Source organism: Centruroides sculpturatus, unplaced genomic scaffold, assembly GCF_000671375.1.
Source record: "Centruroides sculpturatus isolate CEXI.00-Female unplaced genomic scaffold, Cexi_2.0 scaffold231, whole genome shotgun sequence".
In the NCBI taxonomy this organism is placed as follows: Eukaryota; Metazoa; Arthropoda; class Arachnida; order Scorpiones; family Buthidae; genus Centruroides; species Centruroides sculpturatus.
This window is the reverse complement of record NW_019384443.1, coordinates 125,849-132,813: the sequence shown is the minus strand read 5'-3', so window position 1 is coordinate 132,813 and position 6,965 is coordinate 125,849. Positions and strand designations below refer to the sequence as shown.

Here is a 6,965-nt window from a genome sequence, read left to right as displayed (position 1 = left end):
CATAACAGCATACATGATAACATGAGCAACCCAGGATATTTTCAATTAAAAATTGAATTTTGACTATTTACAAAAAATTTTTTAATTTTTCGAGTCTATCTTTCATCCTTTTAACACACCACAGAAGTAACAGTATATTGGCTTGGATGAACTTCCACAGAACACGTGATAAATTATAACGAAACACACACAAAGTTAAAAACGATCGAAACGCCGACCTTTTATTTGAGGATTCGGCGTTTTTTAACATTAAAACAATGGTTACCATTTCTGACCATAACTACCATGTTCTTTAGCACAATATATAACTGGTTCAGGCCTCCTGGTGGTGATTTTGGGTAATCATAAAGTTCATTTGCATAACAGCATACATGATAACATGAGCAACCCAGGATATTTTCAATTAAAAATTGAATTTTGACTATTTACAAAAAATTTTTTAATTTTTCGAGTCTATCTTTCATCCTTTTTTAACACACCACAGAAGTAACAGTATATTGGCTTGGATGAACTTCCACAGAACACGTGATAAATTATAACGAAACACACACAAAGTTAAAAATTTTTTGTAAATAGTCAAAATTCAATTTTTAATTGAAAATATCCTGGGTTGCTCATGTTATCATGTATGCTGTTATACCTTGATAATTTGTTTTTTTGCATGAGTGCTTTTCATTGGATATATTGCTGTGTATATTATAATATTAGATATTTAAAAATAGTTGTAAAATCCTAGAATGGAAATAGTCAAATCAAATAATGAAGTGATGTTCAGTACATTAACTGATAACTATTCAATAAACACTTCAGTATAATTAAGGCATAAAAATGAAGTAAGACTATAATTTGTATATATATTTTTGGCCAGAATAGGTCTACATGTAATAAAGTCAGATACAGAGTATATTGTTTGGGTTCTAATAGTTTTATCTCTTATCCCATTGTTAGCATATGAGCTTTGAACATTACCACCAGAGTAGGTTTGAGCCAAATTCTGGATAAGGTTTCTATAGTAACCTGTTTTATAGTAATATATTCAAACTGTTATAGTCATTTGCCATTTCAGTAAAATCTGTACAATGGGTAAATGGTCTTTCTGTCAGGGCTCTAAAAGCAGCTATTTTGTATACATCAGGGGTTATTGGAGCTTGCAGATATAAATAATGGTGGGTGTGATGGTTTGTAATATAAATTTGGGTGAATATTTTCATATTTATTGTTGATTTTAAGTTAAAAAAAATGTACCATTTAGTTACTGGCATGGTCTAATTTAATACAGTCCATAAGGATTGTCATTCATTTGTTGTATGAAGCCATTTATATCTGGTTTTGTTTTCCATATAATAAAGATATCTTCCACATATCTTTTGCACATAAGCATTAATGGTAGAGTTGATAAAATCATTTTTACAATAATATTATATCTGACAAAGGACCCCAGGTAAAAAAGAGACTATCCACAGGTGCCCCTCTCTTTTGAACATATGTCTTGTAATTCATAGTGAAAGAAAGAGGAATAGCATGAAATATGTGCTTAAATCCAAGATAAAATCCAAGAATTTGCTTATTGCTTTTATGTAATAAATGTCTAAGAGGGCAAAAATTTGTTGTAATTTGTGTTAAGGTGACACAGGTACAGTATAAAGTCTAAGACTGTAATATAGACATCTCCTATAAGTTGACTACAACAAATCATCAATTATTTGCTCTGTTTTACTGATAGATAATCTATAGGTTTTTAAATAATCTTTAAATAGATTACGAATAGCATTTTGTAAAAGGCAAGTATGCAGCATGGCATTACAGTTCATATAGTGTTGCCTGATTTATGGATCTTTGTGAATGCAAAAAGTTTAGGAGTATTAGCAGAATTTGCCATTACACTATCTAATTTTAAGGTTCAAAAAATCTAAATCCAATAAATACAACACCAAAGCTATGTATGTGTGTGTGTGAACCCACACAGACTTTATAATTATAATCATTAACATTATATCAATAATAATACATAAACAGTAATTACAAAAGATAATTAAAAGTAGGTAAATACATTATATCCCTCTCAGAATTTATGCAAAGAATAACTCTATAATAAAAATATTTTGGAATTAACTGATTGTGTGATATGACTTTTTTGTCTTGACTGGTATAGTTTGTATTATTGCATTATTAAAGTCTTTAATAAACTGTTTGAAAATTTACGCTCTTATATGATTGCATTTTGTAATTTTTAGCTGTAAACTGAGTTTAATCAATGTCCCAAATTTAGCTAAAAGAAATATTACTTATTTGCATATTAGCTACTCTCAATCTCAATATACTCTATCTCAATCATTTAGAACTTATTTTTGTTAGAGAGTAACAAAACAAACAAATTCTTGTTTACTCCGACAAAGTGAATGCTTCAATGAATGCCAGTCTTCACAGCAACATCCGTACTGCCTGAATCCCTGATTCTGCTGAATTTCCTTTCTCATCCAGGTCAGGTGCCACTTTTATTCCATCATTTATGGATTGATAGTTTGACAAATGCTCACACTCCAGCAATCAATAATTAAGGATCTCATTAAGGATTTTGAATTTCCTTTCAATCTTGGAATAAACTTTTAAAATCATTGACAGACTAGGAGACACTTCCAAACTAGGAGACACCTCCACCATGATGTTTTTTCCCTTCAGTGTTTTTGTCTAATGACATTATTTACTTTAAATTACTGAAGAACCATAACTACAGTATGGTAAGGATGCATTGAACTGAGACTCTCTGTTTACCTCTTCCTTCATGTAACTTCCCAGCATCATTTCTCTTATCTTCCTGTTTGGCAGTTGCTTAGTATTGATCACAAAACTATTTATAGGTCTTTCAGTGTTTGTTTTATGGGATCTTTCCAGAACATTCTGAATATGTAGTATGTAACCAACTATCTGATCAACCCATTCAAAAAACCTCTAAAGTCAGTTCCTTGATTTCACAGGTCTTTCAGACAGTTTCTTTTGGGTGGACATCCTCGACACTTCCCAACTCCTGTCATTCAATTCTCCGATTCCATCAATTTTTTTTCTAAACCAGGGAATTTCAGCATAAGGTGCAGAAAACTATTTTAGATTAATGAAAGTTTTCTTACAATGAACTTTCTTAGGCCAAGAATTCTTAAAGCATTAGTCATATGGGCAACAAACTAGGAATTCAAAATTTTTTCACTATACAGTAGAGTTGATTATCTGAAAAATTGATTAACAAAAGTCAACTACAGAAAGTACTACTGGCACTGGTAGAGTATACATTGCCCCATTACTGCTATTCTTGGGGTCAGCATTAACCTTCTGCACAATATTTCCTTCAATTGTTAGAGAAAGTATCAAAGAGTGCTAGTGGAGTTATCAGGAAATGATCATCTTTATAAAGTTAAGTTGTCAGAGACCTGTTTAAAAGACTTGAAATTATTCCTTCTGGTGCACAGAGAGTTTAAAGAAATCTTTGTGGTGCAAGGTTTGGTGTTCATTTCATTTTGTGTTTGGTGGGAGACCACAGACCCTGAGTCTGAATCACTCTCAACTTTTAGATATCCCTTCCTTCAGGAGGGTTCGATCCTCCAGACCCGTCTCTTTATTTTGTCACATAACCCTGCCACACTTGTAGAGGTGATGGAATTCACTCTTCAAGAGGTGATAAACAAATGGACAGATAGTATGATGGAGCAGATTACATTGGTCAACATTAACCCCACAAAGAAGTGGACATTATCTTCTCTGGGTACAACCAACAAGGCAGGCAAGCTACACCAGCCCATCACACAGCGAGAGATGTATGTGTTGTCAGCAGGAAAGTATAGAAACAGTTAGTATAGAGACAGAAATATAACTGTCGACAGTTGAGAGGACTACCTAATAATTTTAGATAATTTGGAGTTTTGCCAATGGTACCTAACTAACCCAGAGCATTGGTGTGAAGTTTCAATGGATTGTTTTTGCAGTGTGTTAAACATGTTTTTTAAAAATTTATCTGTATCATTGAAATAACTAATACATAAGTTGTAAAGTTCTGTTTTTTTAAACAATAGATTAATTTTTCTAGGTAAAATTGTAATTCATATTATTCTGAATGGCGTAAATGAATAAAATTATTATCCAAACATCATTCTACTACAATAAATTCTTATATTCATCAATGAGGATTCTAAACTTTTATATACTATTTTCTACTGCATCAATGTACAGAATTAGAATGAAAATAAAAAAGTCTTACTTTTCCTTTGTTTTGCTTCATGTTAATTTTTTGAGCACAAGAAGTTTTTAAAATGATTCCATGTCTCTTTAGAAAGTGGATTATAAAATCTGAGAATGATACTTCTTCCTAAAATAATTTAAGAATTTAAATATTAAGAATAGAAAAGATCCAGATGATTCATTAGCTAATTAATTAATTTAATAGTCTATTAAAATAATTTTTTAATACAGGACATTTATTGTTTCATTCAAAAGAATATAAGACAATATGCAAGCGAATATCATTTATAATCTGATAATTTAATTCGATGCTAAGTAAAAACAACCTTAAACATTTTAAGTATAAATTTAAGACTTTTACATTTAATATTCTATCGACAATTATTCAATTTTGATCGCTTATAAATAAAAAAAGTTACATTGCCTGCGTTATTCGGGTTTATGTAATTAAACATTTACGAAAAATCTCGAAATGGAGGGAAAAATAACTCGCAATTTCCAGAAAACTTTCTATTTCAAGATGGCGTCGGCAATACGAAATCGAACGAATTCGAATCGGTGGAACGTGCGATAAATGCGTCACACGTTACGTCATAAGTTCTACGTCAGAATATTAACTAATTGCAAATGTTTTCTTTAAAATGCTAAAATAGTCCTCTTTTTTTGTAAAATATCGCTAAGATATTTGTAATAATAAATAAAATTATAAAAACGCATTCCGTAACCTTACAGGTTACAGGCCGCAAATCTAGGTTTAAAGCGTATCTAATTTAAATTATTTAATTTTGATATAAATCGAAAAATATTAAGTTACCTACGTTACGCGAGTTTTCATTATTAAAATTTGTACGAAAAATGTTAAAATGGAGGGAAAAAGAACTCGCAATTTCCGGAAAGCATAAATTTCCAAGATGGCGTCGGCAACAATACGAAATGGAACGAATTCGAATTTGTCGTTGCAATGCGTCACGCGTTACGTCACGAGTTTTACGTCATAGATGTAATATTTCGAGTATTTTAATTGCATTTTTTAAAGGAAAGTTTATTTTTAACAAATTCTTTTCTCTCGGATTTGGCAGAATATTTGTTAAATGTAAAACTTCGCTAAAAAGAAAATTTACTCAGATTACATTACAAGTGGTTGGGGTTTGATTGGAAACAATTGCTTCCACCATTGTAAGATCGGGAATTTACAACATATTTCATACAACTGAAAGTTTTAATTTATATTGTCACAATATTTTCTTAACTGTGAAAAAATGGGTAGCTGCACTTCCTTCTTGCAAATAGATTTGTGTAATTTACATAATAAACAACAACCCAACACATTCCTATTACCAAATGATCTGTCAGATTATCTATTGGGATATGTTGAGCCTAATAACTAATTACATAACAAGTCAGTTTGGCTAGAGGTACGTGCTTTAGCTGCTCTCCTAATAAATTTAAAAATTAAAATTAAATTAATGTTAAATTTAGAATATTCCGTAAGAAAATAATTGTCCAGAATGGGACTCAAATCCACAACTAAATATGGTGGATATGTGTTGAATAATCAGTACATCTAATACATCGAACAAAATTCATTATAGCATAACTAATTTGCGAATGTAAATAATCACAAACCACGGTCCTTGGATCATTACTGTTGAATATACATTATATATTATTCATTTATCTAAGTTAACGTCTGGAGTATAGCTTATATTATATTCATACGGATAATAGGAACGTGAAAATTCTGCGTGAAAAACTGAATAATAGGACAACTGATTGCATAGAATTAGTAACACAACGTTTAGATTTTGATGATATGAAACCGTGCTTTACAATTTGTTTATGCTTCTAACACAATAAAGTGCTATAAATTAAGACACTTGGCGGGTTTTCTCATCTTTATTTAGTTGACAAAGCGGTTTCACGTACTCTTGAACTCTCCCTTAGCTGCCGCGGTCGCTTCGGGATTCGACCTCTCAAGAGTCGGGTTGTTTGGGAGTGCAGCCCTAAGCAGGNTTTATCGTTTCATTCAAAAGAATATAAGACAATATGCAAGCGAATATCATTTATAATCTGATAATTTAATTCGATGCTAAGTGGAAACAACCTTAAACATTTTAAGTAAAAATTTAAGACTTTTACATTTAATATTCTATCGACAATTATTCAATTTTGATCGCTTATAAATAAAAAAGTCTTAACATTGCCTGTGTTATTCGGGTTTATGTAATTAAACATTTACGAAAATTCTCGGAATGGAGGGAAAAATAACTCGCAATTTCCAGAAAACTTTCTATTTCAAGATGGCGTCGGCAATACGAAATCGAACGAATTCGAATCGGTGGAACGNATCTGATAATTTAATTCGATGCTAAGTAAAAACAACCTTAAACATTTTAAGTATAAATTTAAGACTTTTACATTTAATATTCTATCGACAATTATTCAATTTTGTTCGCTTATAAATAAAAAAAACGTTACATTGCCTGCGTTATTCGGGTTTGTGCAATGAAACATTTATGATAAATCTCGAAATGGAGGGAAAAATAACTCACAATTTCCAGAAAACTTTCTATTTCAAGATGGCGTCGGCAATACGAAATTGAACGAATTCGAATCGGTGGAACGTGCGATAAAAGCGTCACGCGTTACGTCATAATATTAACTAATTGCAAATGTTTTCTTTAAAATGCTAAAATAGTCCTTTTTATTTGTAAAATATCGCTAAGATATTTGTAATA

The 6,965-nt window shown here is 31.0% G+C and overlaps 1 long non-coding RNA gene across 2 annotated transcripts in view; it reads right to left on the bottom strand.

Annotated features, from left to right (window-relative positions):
• LOC111620223 overlaps positions 1 to 6,742 on the bottom strand; it is a 13,309-nt gene extending 6,567 nt beyond the window's left edge. The window contains exons 1-2 of one of the 2 annotated variants that reach the window (XR_002755882.1): positions 6,706 to 6,742; positions 4,247 to 4,354 (exon numbers count right to left, since the gene is read on the bottom strand). This is a non-coding gene — a long non-coding RNA (uncharacterized LOC111620223). Of the gene's footprint in view, positions 1 to 4,246; positions 4,355 to 4,646; positions 5,451 to 6,705 lie in introns of those variants that run through there. The other variant, XR_002755883.1, reaches the window with a different exon arrangement.
• Positions 6,743 to 6,965: the final 223 nt, after the last annotated feature.